General features: G+C 40.9%; 2 protein-coding genes across 2 annotated transcripts in view; both read left to right on the forward strand.

Moving 5' to 3' along the window:
- HADHB (hydroxyacyl-CoA dehydrogenase trifunctional multienzyme complex subunit beta) overlaps window positions 1-15,392 on the forward strand; it is a 644,785-nt gene that overhangs the window by 543,584 nt on the left and 85,809 nt on the right. The window lies entirely within an intron of this gene.
- Window positions 1-15,392, forward strand: part of RAB10 (RAB10, member RAS oncogene family) — a 47,235-nt gene that overhangs the window by 895 nt on the left and 30,948 nt on the right. The gene's annotated exons all lie outside the window — the stretch shown is intronic.

Genomic DNA, 15,392 nt, shown 5'->3' on the forward strand with positions numbered 1-15,392 from the left:
TACGTAAAGCCCTTGGAGAGCTGGCTGCCCTGGTCACGCCCGGCACCAGCTTCGCCTCTGCTGCAGGGAAAAATGACTTGGTTTCTCTCCGCGCTCCAGCGCGGCAGTTTTCGCTGCCGTCAGTGACCCTGGGTGACCCTCTCTTCCCTACCTTGGGGGTTGCGTTGGCAGCTCGTCTCCCACACTGTCTCTGCCAGTTAGAGCGAGGACCCACCTGGCTCCTTCTGTCACTAGTTAATCTCTAGCCCCCTGTGCGCATGAGGGAGGTGGGGTTGCCATCCCTGCACAGTATCTTCATCACTACTGATGTGGCTGGGCAGGAATGGTTGCACTTGTGGGTGGGGTCTGTTTCCTCGCATACCCTAGGAAGCTGTCCTTCCCTCTGCGAGTGAGCTGCTGGGGCTTCTGTCAAAACTCACCGTTGCCCTTTATTTGCGTGCAGCACCTCTCTAAAGCAGTTTCTTTAATGTCATGAATGAAGGTTGTGTATTTTCACAGATTTTCCTTTCTCCATGTAATCTGTGCCTTTAGATGGGCCTTGTACCTAATGTCCTTTCTCACTAGGCTTATTACAGTGGCATTTTCTTTTCCCTCCTTCCCTGAACACCATCTTGTTTTGCAGATCCAGAGTTCAGGCCAGCAACTTCTAATCTAATTGGTGACTGACTGTAACAATTGAATAGAATTAATGCCTCAGCTGTATCTTGCAGCACCCACTGGTGTAATGTGTGCAGACACCTACCAGATATCTGAAAAATTCAGGTGCTGCAGTTTGAATTGGATCTGGGTTTTTTGTGCTTAATGTAAATGTGTCAGATAATTGGCAATACAGCTGTTCACCTAGGGTAGGAGACGATAAAGGGTCAGTGCAAATCCTAGTGCTAGGTGTAAGAGTTTGTTGCTAGTCACTCCCATGTACATCCTCATCCGTGTCCAAATGTGTCCTACAAATACTGCAGCTCAGACTACAAGTCAACACAAAAAAAGGCACTCTTAAGCAAGCCTTCAGTAATTTGAAGTAAAACAAAGTACAGCTGGGCTTTAAGGGCAGCTAACTGTCAAGAAATAGTTATTGCCTAATGTGTCTTTGGGCCTCAACTAAGAGCTTTGTTCAGGAGTTCTTGATAGTTTTGGGGTGTAGGGGGGGATTTCAGTTGCTCAGGTTCTTAATCTTGCCTCTTAACTTGACTATTGAAGGCTGTATTTGTTTTGCTGTAGTGGCCATAGTTAAATTACTTACTGCTTGACCAATTCTGGCCTAGTACACATGGTGTTTGTTGCTTTCTGGGCTTGCTGGGAAGGTTTTTTCAATTATCAAAGCTAGAGTCAAGTTAAGCTGGTGGTTATATGGTGGTTCTTGCTTCACAGAACTTGTTCTTAGTGATCAATGATTTTAGGAATTACTGCTTGGTCTACATCACTCTGTAGCTTAGGCTTTCAAGCAGGATATCATCAGGCTTAGTAGCAAATGTGCACGTGCACAGTTTGGAAACATTTCTGAACAGCTGATCCAATTTTGACCAGTAGGGATTTCTGGAGTACATGAAAGAAACACTGCTGGTAGAGCCAGTACATAAGAAGGCAGATAAGTTTTATTACTAAATCTTAAGCTAAATGGCTAGTTATGGTATCTGTGAACACCACTGGATGGTGGATTGGTGGGTCAGAGGATGTTAAACTTCACTGTGAAGTTTAGCAGATTGGGGGGGCAAATAGGCTTTCCATGTGATGCTGAATTCCAGCTGCTTAACTGCACAAAGTTGGCTTAAAATGTATTTCTTCCTTATCACTTCTGCATGTAATTGTTCAATGAGAACATGTGGTGTGAAGGTGGTCTGTGCAAATGACATCTGTTTAAAAAAAAAAAAAAAAAAAAAGAAAGAAAAGGGGAGGCAGTCCATTCATCAGGGAAAAATCTTGAACTCCTGATATGGGATAAGACACCTGTCCTCTTAGTTCTAACTCTTTTGAATGCTGTGTTGTTGCAACTAAGTGACTGGGGAATATTCTGTGTGGAAAAAAATGGGTTATCTCAAGCTAACACTTGTAGCTATAGTTCTTAAGTTTTCTCCAGTTTTCCTCTGTTGAACAATGCCAACGCTGCTCCAGTAGCAATGGCAATCTGCTAATGTAACAGAGAACCTAAGAAGGTGTTTTGCGTGGCAGTAACCGTTGTGGTAACTCCTGCTGCAATAACTGCTACAGTTGTGCTGGTTCTGCGGCTGCAGCAGAAGACTTTCGGGTGAAAAAACTCAGATGGAGTCTTCGACCTGTAGCAACAAGGAAATAATATTTCCAAATCATTTGTGTACACAGTAGATGACATTGAAGGTGACTGGCTTATTGGCTGAATCTCTCCTTATACCTAAAGAAAAAAAACCTTGATGGCTTGTTAGCTCTGATTCATGTTTCTGTGTGTACTCTGAGCTCCACCAAGAACATGAGATAGTCAAGTGTATAAAATGTACTGTAGTCTTGACTGTTTTAAGCAGGGACTATTTTAGTCTTTCTAGTCTTTCTAGTAAAAGATGGGTCTCAATCCTGAAACTTTTATGTGTATGTTAAAGACGGGGGAGTAAATGTATTTTAATTCTATAAAAGCAAAGGCTTGTCTATATATGTAAGTGAAGATGCAATAATCTGCATTTCTAGTTCACATTAGTAACTTGTTTACCCCTACTTGCATCTTTACACATCTTAATAACTGATAGCACGATCAGCGGTAGCAGACTGGGGATAATTTACTATCCTTGTAATTTGCTGTACTCTCTTTAACAATTGACTTTGAATCACTTTAATGTAATATTTCCTGCTAAAACAGCAGTTAGGCTTTTGGATGTGATGAGGTGCACATGTGAATGATTTCATTACCCTGTCTAAAGGTATTATAAATAATCCAGATGGTCCTTCTGCAAGAATCCCTAAGTCATTGTAACCTCCTTGAATAGAGCAGGGGCCTTATCTTCAATTGCTGTATAGCTGTTTTTTCCAAGTAGAAAGTGAATAAACTATAGAAGACTTAGTCTATCACTAGCCACATTTATTTTTAACAGCTCTTCAGTAACTCTGCAAAAATACTTTTTTGTGTTTAATTTTGAGAAATGTTTTGATGACTCTTTTCAGTTTTGCTTTACAGACTCTCTACAGCTGGGTCAGTTCTGTCAGTGATAGCTGTTCCTGTGAACAGCAGTGTTGGTCCCTGGTGCTCTTAAGCACCGAGTTGTGGAGGCCCATCTTAGACTTCTGCCCAGAGTCTCATCTGTCTGCAAACACTGCTTATTTTAGTACTTTCTCTTCTGCCTCTAATGCTATTTGCATTTTTTAATTTAAAAAGGTTGGTATAGATAGCCTCAAATCAATATATATTTGAGACCTACATTTTCTTTAGTCAATTTTTATTAGTGTTTAGCATGTCAAGTTGATGACAGTTTGAAGAGAATCATTGAAAAAATCTGTCAAAACTCTACATGCACACTTTGTCAGGGTTGGCAGACAGTGTTAGCCCTTGCTTCCTGAGCATGAGCAGGTAGAGACGGCTCTTCTTGCAAGGACGTCAGTGTCTATAAAAACTTTAATGTCAAAATTTAAATCAAGCACATAATTGCTATTGTTTGACTCAGTAAAATGCAAATTAGGATGAGTCAGAGTGTTTTCCCATGAAATCTGGCTACCTCTAGTAGTATGTTAAGAGAACAATGCGTGTACAATCCTTTGGAGACCCCCTGTAAATCCGGTTGATTTATTTAGCTAAAACTTTTTCGTGAATCTTAACACATACTGAAGATATAGTATGTTCTGTGTTTCTGTTCATTAAATTCTGTTACGAGTTGCAGTCAGCATGAGTGACTCTCCAGTTCAAATCCAAAGAGAGATGGGAAAAAAAAAAAAGCAGTATGCTTTCAGGTTTTATTCCTGCATATCTTTCTTTGAATGCAGGAAAGTCTTTATTCTAAAGCTATGTTAGTGTACAAAACTATTCTGTTTTAAATGCAAAGATACATTAAATTGCTTTCTAACAAAACTGTAGTTTTATCAGTTTGTTATTTTAAAATTGTTATTTCTTCAGTCTTCTTTTAAAGTGATTTTTGAGTTGTTAAGCACTTGCTTTGGAATCACTATATGTTGGTACATTTAACTTGCAAAATTCAAAGCAAGTCTTCAGATATCAAAAACAGTAAATATAACAAACCTCTTCTTGCATTTTGTGATGATTTGAATGCTGATGATCGTGACAGATTGATATTAGGAAGAAAGGAGTCTCAGAGTGGGGAAAGGCTTGGTAGATTGTGGGGAAACCAGCTAAGCAGAAGTTGCGTTCTGGATTGTGGGAAAAGCTTTTAGCTGCATGGTGGGCGTGCTGAAGTTTGGAAAACAATAGTTTCTTGGGTCCAAAAGAGAGTATTGTCTCTCGTGTTGGCTGTCCTGTCCTGCTGTTTCCCTGTATTCCTCTTCTGTGTCTGTCTAGGTTGTAAGCTTCTAGGAGCAGTGACCACTTCCTAGTTTCCTTTGTATTGTGCCCAGGCTGTGAGTTCAGTATGTGTCTGACTCCTGGAATAGAGCAGGTCAATTTTAAAAAAATTCACTCATTTCTAAAACATGGGGTCTAGAAATCATCAAACAGCATGAGATGCAGAAATAAGCTTATGTGTATGTAGTTGAACTGTAAAACTTCCAAAAGCTCTTGTGACAGGAAGCCAGAATGTAAATGGAGTCAGAAAGAAAGTAGAAAATTAGTCTGAAGTAGATCCATCAGTGGCTATTAAAAATGATGATCTGGACTCAGTCTTGAACTTGGAAAATCCCTCCTCTGTTGATTGCTGGAGGTCGAGCAAGTATCCCGAGGCCTGGAAATGCTGGTTCTCACCTCTTTGTGCTGCAGACACCTAAGAGAAATGTCACAGAGCTAATTGGGCTTTACAGTTGGATATAGTATGGTTGAGCAGTTTTTTTTTATACAAATCTAAGACCATGGATAGATGATGAACAGTAGTTTTGCTTGTGGATGCTTTACACAGTTGGTCAGAAGTGTTTGGATGGATGTGTGGTGAATAGCTGTGGAACTGAGCTGGCTGGAAACCTTTTTTTTTTTTTTTTAATATAGTTATTTTTCAGCTAAGCTGTGTGAGTTCCCTGATATGGCTGCTTATGTGGCCATATAAATCTATAGTGGCAGAATGCATAGGGCAGCTGGGGACAGGGAGCCATCTGAATAGGTAGTGTTCATACTGAGTGGTTACTTGTGAAAATTCGGTTTAGGGTTGCTGTTTTATGATACAAAGCACTTGGCAGCAGCACCGATGCCTAGTGTCCCTTCCTCCTTCTCCCTGTCCCCACGGTGGTGCTGTCTCTGCCTTGGCGGCAAAAAGAATTGAAGGGTGAGAGAGCTGCTGAACTGCTCTTTCACACGGATCCTGTGCAGAGGCAACACAATGGAAGTAGGCCTGCGGTTTCTTTTTCTGTTTGTCCTTGCACCGATGTGCTATTTATGTTCAGCTGAAACTAATAGGCAGCCGTTACCTAAATGCACTAAGCGTGATCAAAGGATGTGGAAATGAATGGGAAGAGGTGTGTGGAGTTCAGCTGCTCTCATTAAGCCGGTGTTGTGTCCAGGAGGAGAGGGAGCTGTCGCTTCAGCAGTAAGCGGTGAAGATACAGGATGAAGTCACTAACACTTTCTAGGGAAAAGTGCGTTTCAGATTCAGAGAGCAGGCCTGTAGCTTCTTGTGAGAGGCCGTCCATATAATCCACAGCCTGGTCTTGAGTTTTACAAAACCATGTGAAATGCATGTTGACGTAGGTAGAGCTTGCCCAGGAACTGATAAGCAGGGATGTAGCCTTCACTTGGAAACAAAGCACTTTTTTTCTTAGTGCCTTGTTGAGTGATGAGCACAACTGTGTGTGTGGAGGGGGGGAGGGAGTGTTTTTCCTCCAGGCGTTTTGATCTGCCTCTTCTGAAATAAAGTATTTCCTTTTATTCCCCTCTTAATCTAGAGATGAGAAAATGCTTGATCTTTTCTATCATTAAAGTTAATACTGATATTTAGCTACGGAATCAGATTGAGAGTCCGTTGATAGATAGGCCATCAGGGAATAGAAGAACTTTCCCAACCTGAAGCTTTTTTAGCTGTGTTAAGCAGACGTTGCTGCCTGTTGTCCAGAGATGTTAAACATGTGGGGCTTTGTCGTGGCAGGCCACGCTCGCTGTACCTGCTCCCGGCAGCCCTCGGAGCAGGGTGTGGGCTGGTTCCGCTGTTCTGATGGCAACAGCTTGCTCCTGTCCTCCCTCTCTCTGGAGCTGTGGAAGGGCAGCATGTGCTTGCCTGTTCGTTGTGCGGTGGAGGAAGAGCTGAAGATTCGCGGGAAGGATGGCAGCTGCGAGCAGGCTTCTCCTGCCAGAACGCTTTATCCCGCCCGGGGTTGAGAAATGCCCAGGAATGAGATTGGCTGAGAACGGGTTGCACTAATCTTTTTGGCAGCAGCAGCTTGCTCCTGTTCTGTTAAGTGACCTTCTGATGACATGTGGAGAAGGGCTTCTCTCAGCGTTGACTTTTGTGTGGTACTTGTGAGGGGGACGATGTGGTAAGGTACTTCAAAACTGTTCTGTGAAGAAATGGGCTTGTTCAAATTCCTGGTGCTGTGGGAATTCCCTGTCTGGGACTGGGGAAATGTGAAAGACCTGCAGCTGGGACCAGTGCTGCTGCAAGCTCTTTGAATGTTTAGTGTTTCAGTATAGCTGAATTGTGTGGGTTTTCCTCTGTGTGGGTTCAGCTAGAAGTCTTTGCATATTTTTGTTCCTTTCTGTAGTTAAAGACCTTGAGGCTTTTTTCACTGAGATTGACTGTTTCGTGCTGCAGAAGCCTGGAGAAATACCAGGTTGAGTAGTGTCTCACATTTCCTACATGTGATTTAATGCTGTTTGAGAAAAGCCTGCTCCCTTGATTGCTGTTTATATACGTAATAGGTATACTGACAGTCATACTTGTAGAACTTTTTCCTAAAGGTTGCTATTCAAGCTATTATTTTTACTTGTATTCAGACTGATTGGCTATACACATACCATATATGCTGAAGCATTTGTTGGAATGAGGAAAAATAGGGAAAACAGTCTCCTTCAGATAAGGTGAATGTGGTGTGTTATACTTCTTTATAGCCCTGTCGGACTTTGGTCCTAAAGGAACTCCTGGTGCATAATCAAGACCCAGCTCTTGTTTCTGTTTCATTGTTTCTGTTTCATTGCGGCAACATTCGCTCAACAATGTGCACCTGGTTCTGAATAAAATTATTTCTGCTGAGGTAGTTATGAGTCTTAACTTGGTTAATGCTTGTCGCACCAGCATTTGAGTCTTCTAAAGTAATGATGATTCCCAGTGTTGGCTGCAGCAGTTGCTCCAGTATGTTTTAGACCTTGATCCGTACAGAGAATGAGGATGTTCCTGTACAGGCTCAGGCACCAGGCGTTCCCTGCGGCCTTTCCCCAGGGCAGATGCTGAAGGCAAGAGGCAGTGCACACAAGCTGCTACAAGGAAAATTCTGACTGGGTGTTAGGAAAAAACTTTTACTGTGAGGGTGGTCTGAGTCTGGAACAGGAATGCAGGGAGGGGGTGGAACTGTCATCCTGGGGGGTAATAAAAACTTGCATAGAGAAGACTCTTGAGCAGCCTGACCCTGCTTTGGGTAGAGTGTTTGGAGCACATACTCCACACTCAACCCTCTGTGTCAGTCTGTGGCTTGGCTCAGGGTGCCAGGACAGGACCTAGGTGGGAGTCAGAATTCCCAGTGTGTTTCGGAGCTGCTGCTGGATGCAATCAAAAGCACTACAGTCTGAAGAGATTGCTTTCTGGAAGCCCGAAGTACTCCTTTTGATCTTCAGAGGCTTAGATAATGGCTACCAGCTTTTAAAGAGCTTCTAACAAAATAGTGCTCTCAGAGGTGGAGAAAACCACTGATAAGAAGGCATGTGATGTCTTTCTCAGAGCAAGTTAACCGTGTTCCTCGTGTTCCTCATCTAGCATTTGTAGGAGCTTCAGCACTGCTGCCAAACTCCAGATAGGTGCTGCTTTGGTCAGACTTGCTGTCAGCAATTTTAGGTCTAAACACTGTAACTGATGGTGCAGTTCAGGTCTCGGTTTGTTTGTATAGCTGAGTCCAGTTATTGGTAAAATTCTTCTTTAAACTCTTCTTTCCATGTAAATACTAATGTAGTTTTCTAACATAGTCTCTTCCAATGTCTCAGTTAGATGCTTAGCTCCAAAGTAGATACGGGATGTACAGAGTTCAAATAGGTTTTCTGCTGAGAGAGGGTATGTAACTGTGACCACTCTTAGTTCCTTTCAGTGCAAATTAAAATGGATTTATTCCAATGCAATTGAAACCTGGAATCTCTGCAGCTGTGAGCTGCAGGTGGGCAGCTATCCTGATCATCTTGGGGCATAATGCTTGAGTATTTGCAAGGTGCTAGGTTAGGCTTTTTCCTTTTTGCAGATGAGGTACCTTGTAGCAGCATACAGTAAACTAAAAGAATCCAGACAAGTCTTATGGTCTCTGGTGCTGTCTTGGGAGAGGCTGATGTTTTGGGGTAGCAGGAACTTTTGATTCTAGGCAGCATAAATAAGTTGCTACCTGAAGTGGTGTGTGGCATTCCCCCCCCCCCCCCCCCCAAAGGTACATAATTCCTGTTTCTCAACTTTTTTCTTTCTGTGAGTTCAATTTGAGCAGAGTGGTAGAGATGTACCAATAATAGCTACTGGAGGTGATAAAAGTTTTTGACAAATGTGCTTCTGGGTAATATTGCAGTGATAGGCCGTATTTTTGATTCAAACTTTTTTACTCCTAACTAGCTTGGCAACCCAGTTGTTCATCACCTTCCTCACTGGAGAGCTTTGGTAAGAGGTTGGATAGAAACATATGGCATAGTATTCAGTCTCACCCCATGGTACAGCAGTAAAAGTAGCCTTTCCTGGTCAAATGGTGCCATGTAACTCTGGTGCTGGAAGCAGAATTGTCTTGTAGTTCTCTAATACTTAGTTTAAACCAAAAATAAATACTGCCGTACGTTGTACTGTGTGAAGGCTTTTGTTTCTTGATGCTGAAGTGTTCATAAATTAAAGCTTTTTTTTGAATGTATATGTATAAGCTGCTATTCAATAGCTGAAAATATCCTAAATCTGCTTGAGTACCTAATGAACTGTACAGACATAGTGCAAGCAATGAAATTTCCAAGTTGAACGTACCATATTTAACATCAGACACAATGCTGTTCTTTGAAGTCTGTGTAGGAAATAACAGGTGTATCTTTAACCAGCAGGTCTGTGCTGGAAATCTTATGTGGAAAGGACTGAGTCCCAGATGATCTCCAACGCTGTCACAAAAGGGAATGATGCTTCTAGGTTGCAGTGCTTACTACCTTACTAATATTAATGCATATCTAATATAAACAATAAACTTACTGCTGCAGTGTAGTCTAGGTAGCTTGAGTTAGGGTACTCTTATAAACTACCATTAACACATCCTATTTATAACTAAAGAAAAACAAACCTACTGATTTTCCAGCAGTTAGTACTCACTCACAAGCACATATATTCCTTTTAGGGAGCTGGAAAAGGCAACTGTTAGACTGCTTCCCCAGAGAAAACACTTCAAACTTCAAATACAGTAACTTAGTGCCCCCCTGACCTACATTGACTTAAAATCTCTGAAAGACTTCAGAGATTATAAAACATGTAAAGTATTACAAGTGTTTGTCTCAGATATTGATGATAGGACTATCATGAACAAACACCAAAATCGATTTAATGAAAATGGTTGGAGAATTTCTGGCTCTTCAGCTTTGCTGTTGAATGTTTGAAATACTTATGACACTGATGTTTGTTTCAGTGTGTTTAGTGAGTGTCTGTCACTTGCTGTTGTGGCTGAAACTAATCAAATATAGGTCAGTAGGTTCTGTTGAAAGCATGTCTTCCAGAAAATTGTCTGGTCCGAAAACAGTATGTGATGGTCTCTCATTCCTTTTTTTGGTAGTCTTAACAGTAAGGATTATTAATTACTTGTTTTGATGATCGTTCTTAGTTTCTCTACTGTGGTAAGTCAAGTATTTTATAATGGCTTGACTGACTAAATTTTGTAATGACCTCCAAGACACAGTACTTACTGCTTTGGCAAAGCTAATATTGTTACCAAGGCAGACAAAATGAATCTACTTGCATTCATTTACGTACTAGCTTTTTCAATCTGATCGCTATAAATTAGGGTCAGTGTTAACTTGAGGTTTGTTTTTATGTAATAACTTGAGGACAGAATTACTGTTGTAGTTTAGTGACAAATTTGTTGTTTTATAAATAGAACCAGTTTGTATGAGTGCTGTTTCATTATGTACCATATTTATTTTCTAGCTGACAGATGTAAGTAGATTATGACATGCATGGGAACTGATTTAATCAGATGTGATTGAACTTCCCCATGCTTAGTGCACATGCATGGTGGCTTTGCATGGAGCTGTGATTAGTGGCCAGACCTTTCCTTACCGTGGTTTTTGGTTTAGGGCCTGGTGGGGGTGGCTGAGAGGGGTGTGTGTAAGGAGATATGGCTGTTTCTTGTGAAGCTCTCTCTGAAAATACACACTGGCAAAGGAGGCTGACAGAATTTTACTACCTGAACCAGAAGTTAATGAGTATGTTAGAAAATGAAAGATGTAATAGAAGCAGAAAAAATAAATCAACTCTCAAACCTGGAATTCACTGATGCTAAGCAGAAATTATTGCTGCATGGGAACAACTCTGCTGTAAATATTATTTCTTGCTAAATTTTCTCTTTTTTGGCATAATAAGGTTTTTATTTATAAGGTATTGTCTGTTTTGTCTCTTGCTGTGCATAAAACACCACTAAAATAGCTCCATTGTTCACTTTCTCTTGTTTGTGGGAGTCTTGTGTAAGGTTTAGCCTCTGTAATAAAAAAAGATAAAGTTTCTTTCTTTTCAAAGAAGTAAAAAAAAACCCGTGTGTGTGGTTTCGTAGACCTAAGTGGTAGCAGCGTAGGTGGTGTCAACAGGAAGCTTCAGTTTGCTTTCTGAGCAGAGATTTTTAAATGGTCATTTGAACTGTAGTTTCACATGGCTTCTGAGAGGTTTTTTCTGGAAGGCCTCATGGTTTAAAAAAATATATATGTATCCTGTGGGATCCTCACTGGTTGGTCTGCCTGCTTTCTCTAGCCACCTAAAGTCTTCCTGCACAGCATCCTGTAATGAGGGTTGTCTAACAGAGTATTACAGGCTACTTATAGTTAGACTCCACCAGGCAAAGTTTATAAACTAATGTTTGTAAAGGAGATGAAGGCAGCTGGGAAGAAGAGGATGAGGTTTCATAATTGATTTTGACCTGGAAAATTGCTTTTGTCCTGATCTGTATAGCAGAGGTTTTATGTGGCAGGTTACTTGCACCAAAGTGAGACTCTCTCAACTTCTCATTGCCTGGGAACTTGGTCTTGGTCTGGCTGGTGTAAGTGTCAGATACGCTTGCTGCACCTGAAGTCGATGGGAGCTGTGCTTTGAACGTGTGAACTAAAATGATGCTTAAAAGTTTAAATGTGCCATATGTTTTTAAGCACGTCATTTGAGGTCCAGAACTTTGTGTCTGCATCCATTTTGTTGGGAAATGGTCCCTTTCCTGGTGATCTCCTGAACTTTGCCCAGGCCCTGATATGGAGAGTGCTGGCTGGCCAAGACCGGAGCCATACCAGGAACACTTAAACAACCGGATGAAGTTCTCGTCCTAGGAACTTGCACTGCAGTCAGCTGGTGCGCTGTTAGAAGTGCCCGTAGCATGCTGTACGATGTTTAATACCCTGAGGTTCTCGGAGGCCAATGTTGATGCATATAGCTGCAGCCATTAAACAGTGTGCCTGAATTGCTCCACCCTGTTGCTTTGCCAGAGATGATTTAAGGAGAAAAAAGAACCTATATGTGTTATTTCATTCTGTCTCAGCCATCCACATTAACTTAAATCACTGGTGGTGTCTTTGTTAATCATGCAGAATTGTGGACTTGGATTGCTGAGGCATGAATACGTTTCTGCCTTTGCACGTGGGGGGGAGGATGTCACACTTGTCACAAAGGTTGCTAGAAGCCTTTTTTTTCTTTTGTTGATTTGAATTTAGCTCATTAAGATACTGTTCCCTACAGACTTCCAATCAGGCACCTCTGATTAATGTTTTTGAGCTCATATATCTTCTTATTTCACAGTTCCTCATTTCACAGGAATGTTTTTCTTCTTAATGTGGTGGCTTGTTTTTTTGTTTGGTTGGTTTTGTTTGCAAATAAGCTTCATTGCTAGCCTTTCCTCTACAGGGCTGTAATTAAATGTGTGCAGTAGATGCAACAGAGGAGCTGAAACTTGGTACCTGTGTAAGATTCTTAGCAACTCACTGTCGATTTTGTTGCTTGAGGCAGTTGCATTTAAATACTACTGAAGTGAATACATGTGATGGGACACCAGCTAAGGCTGTGTAGCGAAGGGTAATATTGTCATTCTTGACTTCTCATTGTTTGGATTTGCTGTTTTAATTGCAGGTATGGGGATAAATAGCACTTTAACCTGTATGCTAAAGCTTACTTTCTAACCAACTTGTTAAACATCTGAGCAGTTTAGCAAAGGAACTTCATGGAATTCCTGACTTTTTAATACCTCTTGCTGCTTAGGAGCCTTGTAGCTTCTGAGACCTGTATGTGTGGACATAATCTGCATTTAAGAACTGTTCCTCTTCCAGCAAATATAGAGACTTACCTCTGCAAGTATCCAGTGTATAATGGGAAGGTAAGGGACTTATCTCTTCTGGAGGGGAGTAAGGCAGAATGAAAGCTGTCTCAAGGTTTGTTTCTGAAGATGGTTAACTCTTCTAATATAGGTGACAAGATGGTGAAAGGAGGGAAGATCACAGTGGCTAAGTAGGTGGAACAACCTGGTGTAGAGAGAATAACCAAGGAGAGAGACAAGGGCTTGTGAATCATCCATGTGTTTGATGTTGATCTTCTATGAGCATTGCCCTCAAGTGCTCTTAAAAAATTCCTGGTAGCAATATTGTTGACTTTTGTGGTGATTTACTCTAAAATTGGCATGTAAGTGTTAACTTATTTGTGGCTTTAATATAAATATCTGAAGAGTGATATTGGAGGAGATCTCAAGTGAGGCTAGTGGTGAAAGAAGATTTTTGGTGCACCTGAAGGCTGTAGTCTTGACCTAATTTAACATTCATGCTTGAAACAGATGCACAAAGGAAGCTTGCATGCTTACAACTTATCTGTCCCTTTGAAGAGAAGTGGGAATATTTTAAAAATAAACTTTAAATTAGGAAAGTGTCTTTTGCTCTTCTAGTTCTGAACCTCATTGTTCATCTGTGGACTGCCTGGTTGACTGTAGGCAGAGTATGAGGCAAACTGCCTGCAAAACTCCAGCAGGGCAACTCTAGATGGGGAAACTGCAGTGCAGTGGGAAGATCCCCTGTTTCTGAAAAGTTTGAAGATATGAATGAATTCAAAGAATGTGGCCTTGCTCAGATAAGAGGTCAGTCTATAAAACAATGGCCTTCTATTGTTTTGGGGGGGTTATAAAGCCAGAGTCTTGGATTGTCACCCAAAATGAATATTCAGCCGGGTCCACCTTATTGGTTGGTCAACGTTGGTTTCATATATCAAATGTCTCTGTAATGTTTATTCCTGCAACACTGAGTCTCACTTATTTCAGTTTCTTATTTGTTCATAATGTATGACAGCATTTGAAAGCACAACAAATGTGTATGTCTAGAATGGAAGAATGTGGGTCACACTGAGAAGCGGCTGTCTTGCAGGCTTGTCATCTGCTTCGTTAACAATGGATAATCACTTGAAGACGATCTGGCAACAGTGCTACTGGTGATGACTGTGCTCTCCCTTACAAATATGTTCCAGAGATGTTCATGTATTGACATGGTATCAGTGAAACTTAACTTGTAAAGACAATTTTCTAAAAATACTGTAAAAATCATACTGAAAAAATGAAGACTAGGGAAGAGCTGTGGCAGTGATTCAGAGGGACTGGTAAACCTACAGGAGAAACCTGCTGTTCAATCCAACTCATGTCTAGGTTTTAGAAGACAGGTAGGACTTGATCAGCCTCTTGAAAAAGGAATGAACCTTTTTGAGAATCTCTGCTATGGTAGATTTTGTTAAAAGCTGAAGATAAGTTTACTGCTTGTCTGGATTATGAGAATCTACTTCATTCTTAAAAGTAGTCATGCTCTAAGTAAACGTGTGGTTTATTAAGATACATAACATCACACTAGCAAAAATTACTGTGTAAGAATCTTCAGTTTATCTTTTTAGAGAAAGATGTCTGGTCATAATGATTTATCTTGGTACCTAGTCTTTGAAAATAGCTGTTTCCAGGATAGTCCGGAAATAAACCTCTTAATTATTCATCTTGTCCCATGAATGCCAATTTTAGTACATGAAATACCTGTTGAAGCTATAGCTATGCCACACACAGTTTCTCCGCTTGTTTTTATGAATGCGGTCTAAGAAAAGCTTGTTCTATATGATGGCAGTTGCTATCAAGGTGTTGTCGATTGAGGCTGGTGACCTCACTTAAAAATGATAGTTCATGAGGGTCCTAAAACTAAGTATTTAATTGGTTGCATAAATGAAAGATTGTTTAGCAACTAGATGGCTAGCAGAGCCTTTAGGGAAGGTCCTTTTTGAAAGGAGAAGCAGCTAACTGTTAGATTCAGTCTGAAAGTAGAAGATTAACAACAGTGCCTCAAGGTGTGGGGGAGAAGAGCAAAAAAAAGTGTAAAAAACCAATCAAAACTTCATTTATGGCTGGTGGACTTAAACTGTAATTAAATTACTTGTTTCTCTATTGTCTCTCCGTGTCCAGCTCAATCAAAACCAAGCTCTCAAACAGGGTGCTTCCATGGATGTCTTCTGTTAACCAGTTGTTAGTTGAAACTTTGTTAGACTACTGGAATTAAGTAAATGTACATTTTCTAAGACTTTATAAAAGATGCACATTTTGCTATTTAGATGCAACTTCTGGTGTTTCGTAACTGCTAAACTGTCATGACTTGGAACCTTCCAGAGCAGGAAAGCCGAGTTCGTTCTTGTTGCTCTTCTAGCTTGCGCACTCTGCATTAACAAAAACTTACTGCAGAGCGGATGAAACACTAAAGCACACTAATTCATTGAATTTCTGTTTTACTACTGCAAAAATTGCTAGTTTGCTCATATCTTGAATACTGTGTTACAGTGCTGTTCACTGACTATGAAAAACAAAAAAATTTAAGGTTTAGAGAAGGACAGCCAAGAAATCCAGAATGCCTTTCATGCTGGGAATGATACAGTGAGTTAAGATTCTCCCTTTGGGGTAGC

This window comes from Dromaius novaehollandiae, chromosome 3, assembly GCF_036370855.1.
Source record: "Dromaius novaehollandiae isolate bDroNov1 chromosome 3, bDroNov1.hap1, whole genome shotgun sequence".
Classification (NCBI taxonomy): Eukaryota; Metazoa; Chordata; class Aves; order Casuariiformes; family Dromaiidae; genus Dromaius; species Dromaius novaehollandiae.